The 15501-nt window shown below is 48.0% G+C and overlaps 1 protein-coding gene and 1 pseudogene across 2 annotated transcripts in view; both read right to left on the bottom strand.

Annotated features, from left to right (window-relative positions):
- itprid1 (ITPR interacting domain containing 1) overlaps positions 1 to 15501 on the bottom strand; it is a 282117-nt gene that overhangs the window by 259263 nt on the left and 7353 nt on the right. The gene's annotated exons all lie outside the window — the stretch shown is intronic.
- LOC144496249 (U2 spliceosomal RNA) lies at positions 15176 to 15305 on the bottom strand (annotated as a pseudogene).

The raw sequence follows: 15501 nt of genomic DNA, 5'->3' as shown, positions 1-15501 counted from the left end.
ACTAAGAAAACAAATGGTATGTCTCATTCCAATTCCTTTATAATACAGACTAGAAGTAAAGAATTCTTACTGCAGTTGTATAGGATCTTAGTGAGACCACTTAGTGGAGTATTGTATATGGTTTTGGTCTTATCTAAAGAAGAAGGTTTTACAGGGAGTACAACTGAGATTCACCAAGTTGATTCCTGGGATAAGGGGACTGAGGATAAAGTAACTAGACTCGACTTAAATTCCCTAGAGTTTAGAGAATTGAAGCATAGAGAGCTGGATTTTACCTTCCCACCCTTGGACGTTTGGACTTCCTGCCTCCTACCTGCCTGTGCCAACCTGTCAGAAATTTCACAGAGAGGTGGTGTTTGGCACCTGCCTAGTCGGGCCCTTAATTCATCACTGAAGGGCCTCATCCCACCGCCATCGATTTTGACCTGCAGCTGGATGGGGAGAGGGATGTACATGTGTGTGTTTGTGTGCAGGGGGGAGGTGAGGCTCGTGCCATGAAGGATGCCCAGCAGCTTTAGCTGCACCAGCTAGTGATGGACAAGAGGGGGTGGAACCTCCTTTGCAGGTCCCATCGGAGACATGCACCCTTTCAATTCTCCCTCTGGGCTCTTGAACTCTGCACCACCCCTCACTAAGACAGGTTGACAGAACTCTGCTAGACTTCCGAGTTACCTCGTGTAGTAACAAGCCCCTTTTAGGCAGAGTTTTAAAGGGTCATGTGATCCAATTGGCCAATCAGACTAAAGAGTGTGAATCCTGGAGCTGAGTGCAGGCTTTCCTGTCAATCTGAGACTAGAGCGATGTAATCGGTAGCACATTTCTTACATTCTGTACATAGTTTATTCATTACAATAAATAGTTTGTTCAGTTACTAAACTTGGTGGTCGCCAATCCTTTGGGATATCACATCTGGCCTCCTCAGCATGGTGAGAATTAATTTAGTTGTAGCCGTGACCACTGCTTCTGATGGCAATGCTGGGCTGACAGAGCACCAGCCATCCGACTGGCCAACAAGTCACTAAGGCAATACTTTCCACCAAGCTAAGCACGGAAGTCTCACAATAAAGCAGTAGCACTGCTCCAAGTATTAAATTGCTGCAAGGAAGCTGTTGGGATTGTGGGTGGGCTCATTCAACCTAACTTTTAGCTGAGTGGGCGGGAACCACAGTGGCCTGTAAAATCTAATCCATAAAATTCTTAAAGGGTGCGTTTTCCGTGGCGAGTGAGTCCATAATTAGAGTGTTACAATGTCAGAATAAGAAGTTAGCCATTTCAAACTGAGATGAGAAGAAACTTTTTCATTCAAAACTTTATAAATCTTTGGAATTCTCAACCCCAGAAAGCTGTGGTCATTGAGTATATTTAAGACAGAGATCAAAAGATTTTTGTATACAAAGAGAATCAAGAAATATGGGGATAGGGCATGAAGATGTGGCTGAGGTATTACAATAGCTCTGATCTTATTGAACAGTGGAGGGCTGAATGGACAACCCCTGCTCTATTTCTTATAAAATATTGTAGCCAGTGAGGATACAAAGATTTCTCTCAAGGCTCCAGCAATTTCCTCCCTTGCCTCTCTCAGTATTCTGGGATATATCCCATCAGGCCCTGGGGTCTTGTCTACCTTAATTTTCTCAAGAACCCCAATACCTTTTCCTTTTTGATCTCAACATAAGAACATAAGCAATAGGAGCAGGAGTAGGCCATCTAGCCCCTCGAGCCTGCCCCGCCATTCAATAAGATCATGGCTGATCTGAAGTGGATCAGTTCCACTTACCCGCCTGATCCCTATAACCCCTAATTCCCTTACCGATCAGGAATCTATCTATCCGTGATTTAAACATATTCAACGAGGTAGCCTCCACCACTTCAGTGGGCAGAGAATTCCAGAGATTCACCACCCTCTGAGAGAAGAAGTTCCTCCTCAACTCTGTCCTAAACTAACCCCCCTTTATTTTGAGGCTGTGCCCTCTAGTTCTAGTTTCCTTTCTAAGTGGAAAGAATCTCTCCATTTCTACCCTATCCAGCCCCTTCATTATCTTTTGGATCTCTATAAGATCCCCCCTCAGCCTTCTAAATTCCAACGAATACAAACCCAATCTGCTCAGTCTCTCCTCATAATCAACACCCCTCATCTCTGGTATCAACCTGGTGAACCTTCTCTGCACTCCCTCCAAGGCCAATATATCCTTCCGCAAATAAGGGGACCAATACTGCACACAGTATTCCAGCTGCGGCCTCACCAATGCCCTGTACAGATGCAGCAAGACATCTCTGCTTTTATATTCTATCCCCCTTGCGATATAGGCCAACAGATAGTGATAGCCTTTTTCCTCTGATGGAGAAATCCAGCACGAGGGGGCATGGCTTTAAATTGAGGGGGGGTAGTTATAGAACCGATGTCAGGGGTAGGTTCTTTACCCAGAGGGTGGTGAGGGATTGGAATGCCCTGCCAGCATCAGTAGTAAATGCGCCTAGTTTGGGGGCGTTTAAGAGATCCGTAGATAGGTTCATGGACGAAAAGAAATTGGTTTAGGTTGGAGGGTCACAGTTTTTTTTTTTAACTGGTCGGTGCAACATCGTGGGCCGAAGGGCCTGTTCTGCGCTGTAATGTTCTATGTTCTATGTTCTATCCCATTTGCCTTCTTGATCACCTGTTGCACCTGCAGACTGGGTTTTTGCGTCTCATGCACAAGGACCCCCAGGTCCCTCTGCACAGTAGCATGTTGTAATTTTTTTCCATTTAGATAATAATCCAATTTGCTATTATTTCTTCCAAAGTGAATAACCTTGCATTTGTTAACAAAGAACAAAGAACAAAGAACAAAGAACAATACAGCACAGGAACAGGCCCTTCGGCCCTCCAAGCCCGCGCCGCTCCCCGGTCCAGGATTGAATCCTGAATCCAGGATCCCCGCCCAATTTTCCAGCCTATCTACATACCAATATCCTATCCACCGAGCTGTCCCTCACAGCTACGATGCTTTGTTCATTACAACCTATTAACTCACCCCCACCCCCCTATTCCAGACCATGTGATCCCCAGGGAGAGGCAAAAACCCAGAGTGAAAAACCCCAGGGCCAATATGGGGAAAAAAAAAAATCTGGGAAATTCCTCTCCGACCCCCTGAGGCGATCGAAACGAGTCCAGGAGATCACAATGGCCCTGATCGGAAAATGCTTCCCAACCCTAGTCATTTCCACTTCCATGAACACCATATGAATTCCCTGCCCCCGAGACAGGTTCCCAACTATCCGCAGTCTCGCTCTGTACTGGCACCAGCAAGATGATCATAGAATGAAGCCTTGAAACGAGAAACAAGGAACAATTAGCCCGCGCCGCTCCCTGGTCCAAACTAGACCACTCTTTTGTATCCCTCCATTCCCACTCCGGTCATATAGCTGTCTAGATAAGTCTTAAACGTTCCCAGTGTGTCCGCCTCCACCACCTTGCCCGGCAACACATTCCAGGCCCCCACGACCCTCTGTGTGAAATATGTCCTTCTGATATCTGTGTTAAACCTCCCCCCCTTCAAAGAACAAAGAACAAAGAACAGTACAGCACAGGAAACCGGCCTTCGGCCCTCCAAGCCTGTGCCGCTCCTTGGTCCAACTAGACCAATCGTTTGTATCCCTCCATTCCCAGGCTGCTCATGTGACTATCCAGGTAAGTCTTAAACGATGTCAGCGTGCCTGCCTCCACCACCCTACTTGGCAGCGCATTCCAGGCCCCCACCACCCTCTGTGTAAAAAACGTCCCTCTGATGTCTGAGTTATACTTCGCCCCTCTCAGCTTGAGCCCGTGACCCCTCGTGATCGTCACCTCCGACCTGGGAAAAAGCTTCCCACTGTTCACCCTATCTATACCCTTCATAATCTTGTATACCTCTATTAGATCTCCCCTCATTCTCCGTCTTTCCAAGGAGAACAACCCCAGTCTACCCAATCTCTCCTCATAGCTAAGACCCTCCATACCAGGCAACATCCTGGTAAACCTTCTCTGCACTCTCTCCAATGCCTCCACGTCCTTCTGGTAGTGCGGCGACCAGAACTGGACGCAGTACTCCAAATGCGGCCTAACCAGCGTTCTATACAGCTGCATCATCAGACTCCAGCTTTTATACTCTATACCCCGTCCTATAAAGGCAAGCATACCATATGCCTTCTTCACCACCTTCTCCACCTGTGTTGCCACCTTCAAGGATTTGTGGACTTGCACACCTAGGTCCCTCTGTGTTTCTATACTCCTGATGACTCTGCCATTTATTGCATAACTCCTCCCTACATTATTTCTTCCAAAATGCATCACTTCGCATTTATCCGGATTAAACTCCATCTGCCACCTCTCCGCCCAATTTTCCAGCCTATCTATATCCTGCTGTATTGCCCGACAATGCTCTTCGCTATCCGCAATTCCAGCCATCTTTGTGTCATCCGCAAACTTGCTGATTACACCTGTTACACCTTCTTCCAAATCATTTATATATATCACAAATAGCAGAGGTCCCAGTACAGAGCCCTGCGGAACACCACTGGTCACAGACCTCCAGCCGGAAAAAGACCCTTCGACCACTACCCTCTGTCTCCTATGGCCAAGCCAGTTCTTCACCCATCGAGCCACTTCTCCTTGTATCCCATGAGCCTTAACCTTCTTAACCAACCTGCCATGTGGGACTTTGTCAAATGCCTTACTGAAATCCATATAGACGACATCCACGGCCCTTCCTTCATCAACCGTTTTTGTCACTTCCTCAAAAAACTCCACCAAATTTGTAAGGCACGACCTCCCTCTTACAAAACCATGCTGTCTGTCACTAATGAGATTGTTCCGTTCTAAACGCACATACATCCTGTCTCTAAGAATCCTCTCCAACAACTTCCCTACCACGGACGTCAAGCTCACCGGCCGATAATTTCCTGGGTTATCCCTGCTACCCTTCTTAAACAACGGGACCACATTCGCTATCCTCCAATCCTCAGGGACCTCACCCGTGTCCAAAGAAGCGACAAAGATTTCCGTCAGAGGCCCAGCAATTTCACCTCTCGTCTCCCTGAGCAGTCGAGGATAGATGCCATCAGGCCCTGGGGCTTTGTCAGTTTTAATGTTCCCTAAAAAACCTAACACTTCCTCTCTCGTAATGGAGATTTTCTCTAACGGGTCAACACCTCCCTCCGAGACACTCCCGGTTAACACGCCCCTCTCCTTCGTGAATACCGATGCAAAGTATTCATTTAGGATCTCCCCTATTCCCTTGGGTTCTAAGCATAATTCCCCTCCTTTGTCCCTGAGAGGTCCGATTTTCTCCCTGACAACTCTTTTGTTCCTAACGTATGAATAGAATGCCTTAGGATTCTCCTTAATCCTGCCTGCCAAGAACATCTCGTGCCCTCTTTTTGCCCTTCTAACTCCCCGTTTGAGATCTTTCCTACTCTCTCTGTATTCCTCCAGAGCTCCATCTGTTTTCAGTTGCCTGGACTTAACGTACGCCTCCCTTTTCATTTTAATCAGATCCTCAATTTCCCTGGTTATCCACGGCTCTCGAATCCTACCTTTCCTATCTTTCCTTTTTACAGGCACATGCCTATCCTGCAGCCTTATCAATAGTTCCTTAAAAGACTCCCACATGCCAGACGCGGACTTACCCTCGAACATCCTCTCCCAATCAACATCCACCAATTCCTGCCTAATCCGGCTATAGTCAGCCTTCCCCCAATTTAGCACCCTGCCCGTAGGACAGCACTCATCCTTGTCCATTACTATCCTAAAGTTAACAGAGTTGTGGTCACTATTTGCCACATGTTCCCCTACCGAAACTTTGACGACCTGACCGGGCTCATTTCCCAGAACTAGGTCCAGTATAGCCCCCTCTCTAGTCGGGCTATCTACATACTGTTCCAAAGAACCTTCCAGTACGCATTTTACAAATTCCTCCCCGTCCGGTCCCCCAGCTCTAAGCACTTTCCAGTCTGTGCCAGGGAAATTAAAGTCCCTCACTACAACAACCCTATGTTTTCTGCACCTATCCAGAATCTCCTGACATATCCTTTCCTCCACTTCCCGTGGGCTGTTGGGTGGTCTGTAGTACACCCCCAGCATAGTGACTGCACCCTTCCTGTTTCTGAGTTCCACCCACAGCGACTCAGTACATGACCCCTCTAAGTTGTCTACCCTCTGCACCGCGGTAATATGCTCCTTAACTAATATCGCTACTCCCCCACCTTTTTTAGCCCCTCCTCTGTCTCGCCTAAAACACTGATACCCCGGAATATTCAGCTGCCAGTCCTGTCCTTCTTTTAACCAAGTTTCCGTCACCGCAACCACATCCAAATTCCGCACAAGCATTAAGGCCCTAAGTTCGTCTGTTTTACCCGTTACACTCCTCGCATTGAAGCAGATGCACTCCAGACCTCCAGGCCCAGTCAGGTCCTCCTCCTCCAGAGTGCTCCTCTTCTTAGCTAGCCTTGCCCTGGCCCCCAGCTCGACCCCAGCCTCAGTATTTACTGACCTCCTGTTTTGTTCCCCACCCCCCTGCCACACTAGTTTAAATCCTGCCGAAACACTCGAGCAAAACTCCCAGCCAGGATATTTGCTCCCTTCCAGTTAAGGTGTAACCCATCCTTTCTGTACAGTTGCCATCCTGACTTGAAGATTTCCCAGTTATCTATGAATTTAAAACCCTCCCTCTTGCACCAGTCCTTTAGCCACGCGTTCAACTGTAGAATCTCCCTGTTCCGAGCCTCACTTGCACTAGGCACCGGGAGCAGTCCAGAGATTGCTACACTGGAGGTCTTACTTTTTAGCCTAGCACCCAACTCCCTGAATTTCTCTCGTATGACCCCCCTGCTCTTCCTACCTACATCATTTCCCCCAATGTGTACAATCACATCCGTTTGACTACCTTCCTTTTTAAATATGCTTCCTACCCTCTCGGAGACATCCAGTACCCCGGCACCAGGGAGGCAGACTACCATCCTGGATTCTCGTTCAGTCCCACAGAAGCGCATGTCCGTGTCTCTAACTATTGCGTCCCCCACAACTATCGCTCTCCTAAACCCCTTCTTTCCCTTCCGGACCCCTGAGCCTGTCCCCGTGGAGGCGATCTGGTCCTCGTGGCTTACCCCTGGAGGGTCATCCCCCTCCACAGAATCCAAAACAATATACCTATTGTGGAGGGGGACAACCACAGGGGATCCCTCCACAGACTGCTCACTCCCTTCCCTTCTCCCATCTGTTGCCCATCCCTTTCTCTTATGGGAGACTGCCACTGGGGTGCTTTCTGGCACATCACCCTTCTGACTATTACCCCTCCTAACCGTGACCCACGTGTCTTCCTTCCGAGACCCTGGTGTCACTACCTGACTATAACTTTTATCTATGACTCTCTCATTTTCCCTAACTAAACTGAGTTCATCGAGCCTCAGCTCCAGCTCCCTTACACGATCCTTCAGGAGATGCAGTTCCACACATCTGGCACAGATATGGACTTCCGGGAGGCAAGTTGTCTCCAGGAACTCCCACATCCCACACCGAATGCAGTATACTGGCCTCCCACTCATACCAGCCATGTCCTTTTTAGTTTTGGGGATAAAACAAAAAGGGGGTGTAACCGAAGAAAAACAAACAAACAACCTTCCTCGCCGAAGCCCTGTGAGCCAAAGCCCTTTTAGCTCTCACTCTGTCCCCTGCTCACTCCACTGCCCGCTAATGACGCTGCCCGCTCAAAGGTGCGGCCTACTTTTAAACCCTCCAAAATCTTCCCAGGCTGCTGCTGGGCCTATTTCCTGTTTAGAAAAAAAAACCTCCGATTTTTTTCACTAATTGAACTGAAAAATAATTAAATAAATTAATTACTCTACTGCAGCCCGAGCAGCACTCCCACGTTATACTCCATCTGCCAGATCCTCGCCCACTCACTCAGCCTGTCCAAATCTCTCTGCAGACCTTCTACGCCTTCCACACAATTCACTTTTCCACTTATCTTTGTGTCGTTTGCAAACTTTGTTACCCTACACTCAGTCCCCTCCTCCAGATCGTCTATATAAATGGTAAATAGTTGAGGCCCCGGTACTGATCCCTGCGGCACGCCACTAGTTACCATGCGCCAACCAGAAAAGCACCCATTTATTCCGACTCTCTGCTTCCTGTTGGATAGCCAATCCCCAATCCCCAATCCACGCTAACACCCTACCCCCAACTCCGTGTGACCCAATCTTCTTCAGCAACCTTTTGTGAGTGACTCAAACTATCCACACGCCCTTTCCCAGACTCATCATCCACCAAGTCCTTCTCTTTGGTGAATCCTGACGCAAAGTACTTATTTAATATCTCACCCATTTCCTCTGGCTCCACGCATAGATTCCCTCCCCTGTCCTTGAGTGGGCCAACCCTCTCCCTGGCTACCCTCTTGCTCTTTATGTATAAAAAGCCTTGGGAGTTTCCTTAATCCTGCTGGCCAATGGCTTTTCATGACCCCCTTTAGCCCTCCTTACTCCTTGCTTAAGTTTCTTTCTACTTTCCTTGTATTCCAGACTTGCTTCGTGTGTTCCCAGCCTCCTAGCTTTGAGAAATGCTTCCTTTTTCTCTTTGACTAGGCTCACAATATCTCTCTTTATCCAAGGTTCCCAAAACTTGCCATACTTATCCTTCATCCTTACAGGAATGTGCCGGTCCTGAATCCCTATCAACTTACATTTGAAAGCGTTCCACATGCTAGATGGTGATTTGCCTTCAAACATCTGCCCCCAATCTACATTCTTCAGTTCCTGCCTAATATTCGGCACAACATCGTGGGCCGAAGGGCCTGTTCTGTGCTGTACTGTTCTATGTTCTATGTTCTAATATTGTTTTAATTAGTCTTCCCCCAATTTAGCTCCTTAACTTGAAGACTACACTTATCTTTACCCATCAGTACTTTAAAACTTACTGAGTTGTGGTCACTGTTCCTGAACTGCTCCCCTATAAAACATCGACCACTTGACCGGGTCATTCCCCAATACCAGGTCCAGTACGGCCCCTTCCCTAGTTGGACTATCTACCTACTGCTTCAAGAAGCCATCCTGGATGCTCCTTACAAACTCTGCCCCATCCACGCCCCTAGCACTAAGTGAGTCCCAGTCAATATAGGGGAAGTTAAAATCTCCCATCAGAACAACCCGGTTACTTTTGCACCTTGACAAAATCTGCCTACATATCTGTTCCTCTATCTCCCGCTGGCTGTTGGGCAGCCTATAATAAACCCCCAACATTGTGACCACACCCTTCCTATTCCTGAGCTCAACCCATATTGCCTCGTATGAGCCCTCCGAGGTGTCCTCCCGCAGTATAGCTGTGATATTCTCCTTAGTAAGAAGTTTAACAACACCAGGTTAAAGTCCAACAGGTTTATTTGGTAGCAAAAGCCACACAAGCTTTCGAGGCTCTGAGCCCCTTCTTCAGGTGAGTGGGAATTCTGTTCACAAACAGAACTTATAAGACACAGACTCAATTTACATGAATAATGGTTGGAATGCGAATACTTACAACTAATCCAGTCTTTAAGAAACAAAACAATGGGAGTGGAGAGAGCATCAAGACAGGCTAAAAAGATGTGTATTGTCTCCAGACAAGACAGCCAGTGAAACTCTGCAGGTCCACGCAACTGTGGGAGTTACAAATAGTGTGACATAAATTCTGATTCTAGGATCGCATGATAAAGACTCAGGAGGAAAAAAGCAGAAATATTTATGTGAAATAGTGTGACATAAACCCAATATCCCGGTTGAGGCCGTCCTTGTGTGTGCGGAACCTGGCTATCAGTTTCTGCTCCGCGACTCTGCGCTGTCGTGTGTCGCGAAGGCCGCCTTGGAGAACGCTTACCCGAATATCAGAGGCCGAATGCCCGTGACCGCTGAAGTGCTCCCCAACAGGAAGAGAACAGTCTTGCCTGGTGATTGTCGAGCGGTGTTCATTCATCCGTTGTCGCAGCGTCTGCATAGTTTCCCCAATGTACCATGCCTCGGGACATCCTTTCTTGCAGCGTATCAGGTAGACAACGTTGGCCGAGTTGCAAGAGTATGTACCGTGTACCTGGTGGATGGTGTTCTCACGTGAGATGATGGCATCTGTGTCGATGATCCGGCACGTCTTGCAGAGGTTGCTGTGGCAGGGTTGTGTGGTGTCTTGGTCACTGTTCTCCTGAAGGCTGGGTAGTTTGCTGCGGACAATGGTCTGTTTGAGGTTGTGCGGTTGTTTGAAGGCAAGAAGTGGGGGTGTGGGGATGGCCTTGGCGAGATGTTCGTCTTCATCAATGACATGTTGAAGGCTCCGGAGGAGATGCCGTAGCTTCTCCGCTCCGGGGAAGTACTGGACAACGAAGGGTACTCTGTCCACTGTGTCCCGTGTTTGTCTTCTGAGGAGGTCGGTGCGGTTTTTCGCTGTGGCGCGTTGGAACTGTTGATCAATGAGTCGAGCGCCATATCCTGTTCTTATGAGGGCATCTTTCAGCGTCTGGAGGTGTCTGTTGCGATCCTCCTCATCCGAGCAGATCCTGTGTATACGGAGGGCTTGTCCGTAGGGGATGGCTTCTTTAACGTATTTAGGGTGGAAGCTGGAGAAGTGGAGCATCGTGAGGTTATCCGTGGGCTTGCGGTACAGTGAGGTGCTGAGGTGACCGTCCTTAATGGAGATGCGCGTGTCCAAGAATGCAACCGATTCCGGAGAGTAGTCTATGGTGAGCCTGATGGTGGGATGGAACTTGTTGATGTCATCATAGAGTTGTTTCAGTGACTGTTCACCATGAGTCCAAAGGAAGAAAATGTCATCGATGTATCTAGTGTATAGCACCGGTTGAAGGTCCCGTGCGGTGAAGAAGTCTTGTTCGAACCTGTGCATGAAGATGTTGGCATATTGAGGTGCAAATTTGGTCCCCATGGCTGTTCCGTGTGTCTGGATGAAGAACTGGTTGTTGAAGGTGAAGATATTGTGGTCCAGGATGAAGCGGATGAGATGTAAAATTGCATCTGGAAACTGGCAGTTGTTGGCGCTGAGCACTGAGGCCGTTGCAGCAATGCCATCGTCATGGGGGATGCTGGTGTAGAGTGCTGAGACATCCATTGTGACGAGGAGCGCTCCTGGTTCAACTGCTCCATGTGTGCCGAGTTTCTGTAGGAAGTCCGTCGTGTCGCGACAAAAGCTGGGGGTTCTTTGTACAATGGGTTTCAGGATGCCCTCGACATAGCCGGAGAGGTTCTCGCACAGGGTCCCATTGCCCGATACGATGGGACGGCCGGGTGTGTTTGCCTTGTGTATCTTCGGGAGGCAGTAGAGATCTCCAACGCGGGGAGTACGTGGGATGAGAGCACGGAGGGTGTTCTGAAGGTCCGGATCAAAGGTCTTGATCAGAGTGTTGAGTTGACGGGATATTCTCCTTAACCAGTGGTGCAACTCAGCCACCCTTTTTACAACCCCCTCTGTCCCGCCTGAAACATCTGTATCCTGGAACGTTAAGCTGCCAATCCTGTCCTTCCTGTCCTTCCTTAAGCAATCTTGGAGAAGATTCTTAGAGATAGGATGTATGCGCATTTAGAAAGGAATAAACTCATTAACGATAGTCAGCATGGTTTTGTGAGAGGGAGGTCATGCCTCACTAACCTGGTGGAGTTTTTTGAAGAAGTGACCAAAATGGTTGACGAGGGAAGGGCCGTGGATGTCGTCTATATGGACTTTAGTAAAGCGTTTGACAAAGTCCCTCATGGTAGGCTGGTGAAAAAGGTTGGATCTCATGTAATAAAGGGGGAGGTGGCTAGATGGGTGGAGAACTGGCTTGGTCACAGAAGACAGAGGGTGGTAGTGGAAGGGTCTTTTTCCGGCTGGAGGCCTGTGACTAGTGGTGTTCCGCAGGGCTCTGTATTGGGACCTCGGCTGTTTGTGATTTATATAAATGATCTGGAAGAAGGTGTAACTGGGGTGATCAGTAAGTTTGCGGACGACACAAAATTGGCAGGGCTTGCAGATAGTGAGGAGCATTGTCAGAAGCTATAGAAGGATATAGATAGGCTGGAAATTTGGGCAAAGAAATGGCAGATGGAGTTCAATCCTGATAAATGCGAAGTGATGCATTTTGGTAGAAATAATGTAGGGAGGAGCTATATGATAAATGGCAGAACCATAAAGGGTGTAGACACGCAGAGGGACCTGGGTGTGCAAGTCCACAGATCCTTGAAAGTGACGTCACAGGTGGAGAAGGTGGTGAAGAAGGCATATGGCATGCTTGCCTTTATAGGACGGGGCATAGAGTATAAAAGTTGGGGTCTGATGTTGCAGATGTATAGAACGTTGGTTCGGCCGCATCTGGAATACTGCGTCCAGTTCTGGTCGCCACACTACCAGAAGGACGTGGAGGCTTTGGAGAGAGTACAGAGGAGGTTTACCAGGATGTTACCTGGTATGGAGGGGCTTAGTTATGAGGAGAGATTGGGTAAACTGGGGTTGTTCTCCCTGGAAAGACGGAGGATGAGGGGAGACTTAATAGAGGTGTATAAAATTATGAAAGGCATAGATAGGGTGAACGGTGGGAAGCTTTTCCCCAGGTCGGTGGTGACGTTCACGAGGGGTCATAGGTTCAAGGTGAAGGGGGGGAGGTTTAACACAGATATCAGACGGACATATTTTACACAGAGGGTGGTGGGGGCCTGGAATGCGCTGCCAGGCAAGGTGGTGGAGGCGGACACACTGGGAACGTTTAAGACTTATCTAGACAGCCATATGAACGGAGTGGGAATGGAGGGATACAAAAGAATGGTCTAGTTTGGACCAGGGAGCGGCGCGGGCTTGGAGGGCCGAAGGGCCTGTTCCTGTGCTGTATTGTTCTTTGTTTGTTCTTTGCAAGTCTCTGTAATAGCAACAACATCATAGTTCCAAGTACTAATCCATGCTCTAAGTTCATCTGTCTTACCTGTTACACTTCTTGCATTGAAATAAATGCACTTTAGTCTGCCAGCCCCTCTTTAATCAGCAACCACACCCTTCCTGCAGTTTCCCTGAGTCTTACTGGCCCTACTCTCTGGTTCCCATTCAGTTAGTTGACCTTTGCTTCAGTTCCACCCCTCTGCCAAACTAGTTTAAATCCTCCTGTGTGACACTAGCAAGCCCCCCGGCCAGAATATCTATGCCTTTCCAGTTTAGATGCAACCCGTCCTTCTTGTACAGGTCCTACCTGCCCTGAAAGAGATCCAATGGCCCAGATATCTGAAACCTCCCTCCTACACCAGCAGTTAAGCTATGCATTGAGCTGTACTATCTTCCTATTTCTAGCCTCACTGGCACGTGGCAGAGGGAGTAATCCTGAGATTACAACCCTACAGGTCCTGCTTTTTAACTTTCTACCTAACTCCCTAAACCGCTGCTGCAGGACCTCATCACTCTTCCTGCCTATGTCATTAATACTAATGTGTACCATGACCTCTGGCTGCTCACCCTCTCCCTTCAGAATGCTTTCTGCCCGTTCAGAGACATCCTGGACTCTGGCACCAGGGAGGCAACATACCATCCTGGAGTCTCTTTCACATCCACAGAAGCGTCTATCTGCACCCCTAACTATAAAGTTCCCTATAACTATTGCTCTTGTACTTCTTGTCCCTCCCTGCTTAACAACAGAGCCAGCCGTGGTGCCACTGCCCTGGCTGCTGCTGCTATTATCCCCTCCTAGGCCATCGCCCCAGCAGTATCCAAAACGGTATACTTGTTAGAGAGGGGGACGACCACAGGGGATTCCTGCACTGAGGGCCTGCCCCTTCTAGTGGTCACCCATCTATCTGCCTGCACCTTGGGTGTGACCATGTCTCTAAAGCTCCTGACTATGACGCTTTCTGCCACATTCATGCTCCTAAGTGCATCCAACATATCCATGCAGTCTGTAAGGAGCTGCAATTGGGTGCACTTCCTGCAGATATCGTCGTCCGAGACGCTGGAAGTGTCACAGATCTCCCACATCTACAAGTGCAGCACTTAACCCCACTGACTGACATTTCTAGCACCAATTAAATTATTTAAGAACATTTATAAAACTCTTACCTTCTCACAGTGGCCCTTGTTTTTTTTTATACTTTTCCAATTCAATCAAATCAAGTCCAATTCAGAGTCTCAACAAGTTGAGACATTTCCAATCCAAGCTGACAAGACAGGGTATGCGACCCTTTATCCTGTCTTGGGCCTGATCTACATGAGCCAAGCTGATTGGAGTAGGCAGACATCTCCGCCCCCAAGGCTCGATCTCATTTGCATCTTAGCCAAAAGGCCAAGATGCCACCCCTAAAAATTGCTTCATATGAAAATGAACTTAAATGCAACCCAATGGCCACGACCAAGTGCAGCATCAGCAGACCACACTTTTTTAAAAATACTTTTCCAATTCAATCAAATCAAATCCAATTCAGACTCTCAACAAGTTGAGACATTTCAGATCCAGGCTGACAAGACAGGACGGGAGACCAAAACCACCCTGTCCTGGGCCCGATCTACATGAGCCAAGCTGATTGGAGAAGGGGGAGGTTCCTCCTCCAAGACTTGGGCTCATTTGCATCTTAGCCAAAAGGCCGAGATGCCGCTTTTAAAAATTGCTTCATATGAAACATATGAAGCCTCAGCGTAACCTAATGACCTCAACCAAGCGCAGGCGATCCATACTACACTTTTTTTTAAAATACTTTTCCAATTCAATCAAATCAAATCCAATTCAGAGTCTCTACAAGTTGAGACATTTCAGATCCAGGCTGACAAGACAGGGCGAGCGACCAAATCACCCTGACCTGGGCCCGATCTACATGAGCCAAGTTGATTGGAGGAGCAAAGCAACACCTCCTCCAAGACTTGAGCTCATTTGCATCTTAGCCAAAAGGCCGGGATGCCGCTTTTAAAAAATTGCTTCATATGAAACATATGAAGCTTCAATATAACCCAATGACCTCAACCAAGTGCAGCATCCAATCCTACTACACTTCTTTTTTTATATACTTTTCCAATTCAATCAAATCAAATTCAATTCAGAGTCTCAACAAGTTGAGACATTTCAGATCCAGGCTGACAAGACAGGACGGGAGACCAAAACCACCCTGTCCTGGGCCTGATCTACATGAGTCAAGCTGATTGGAGAAGGGGGAGGATCCTCCTCCAAGACCTGAGCTCATTTGCATCTTAGCCAAAAGGCCGAGATGCCGCTTTTAAAAATTGCTTCATATGAAACATATGAAGCCTCAGCGTAACCTAATGACCTCAACCAAGTGCAGATCCGATACTACACTTAATCTTAGCCAAAAGGCCGAGAAGAATTTAGAGGAGGGTAGTGTTTAGGGCTTACCGCTCCTTGACAACAGACGCTTTCCACTTCTTAGTAGATGTTGCTGGTCTGACTTCTCCCAGAATGCACCAGTGAAATTCCTCAGCTGCCTCTACCGGATGTTCGAACTCCTGTTTATCACTGGAAGTCTTCTTCCGCTTCCAACTTCTTAGTAGATATTGCTGGTCCG

This window comes from Mustelus asterias, chromosome 7 (assembly GCF_964213995.1).
Source record: "Mustelus asterias chromosome 7, sMusAst1.hap1.1, whole genome shotgun sequence".
NCBI classification, from domain to species: Eukaryota; Metazoa; Chordata; class Chondrichthyes; order Carcharhiniformes; family Triakidae; genus Mustelus; species Mustelus asterias.
This window is presented reverse-complemented; position numbering and strand designations above follow the sequence as displayed.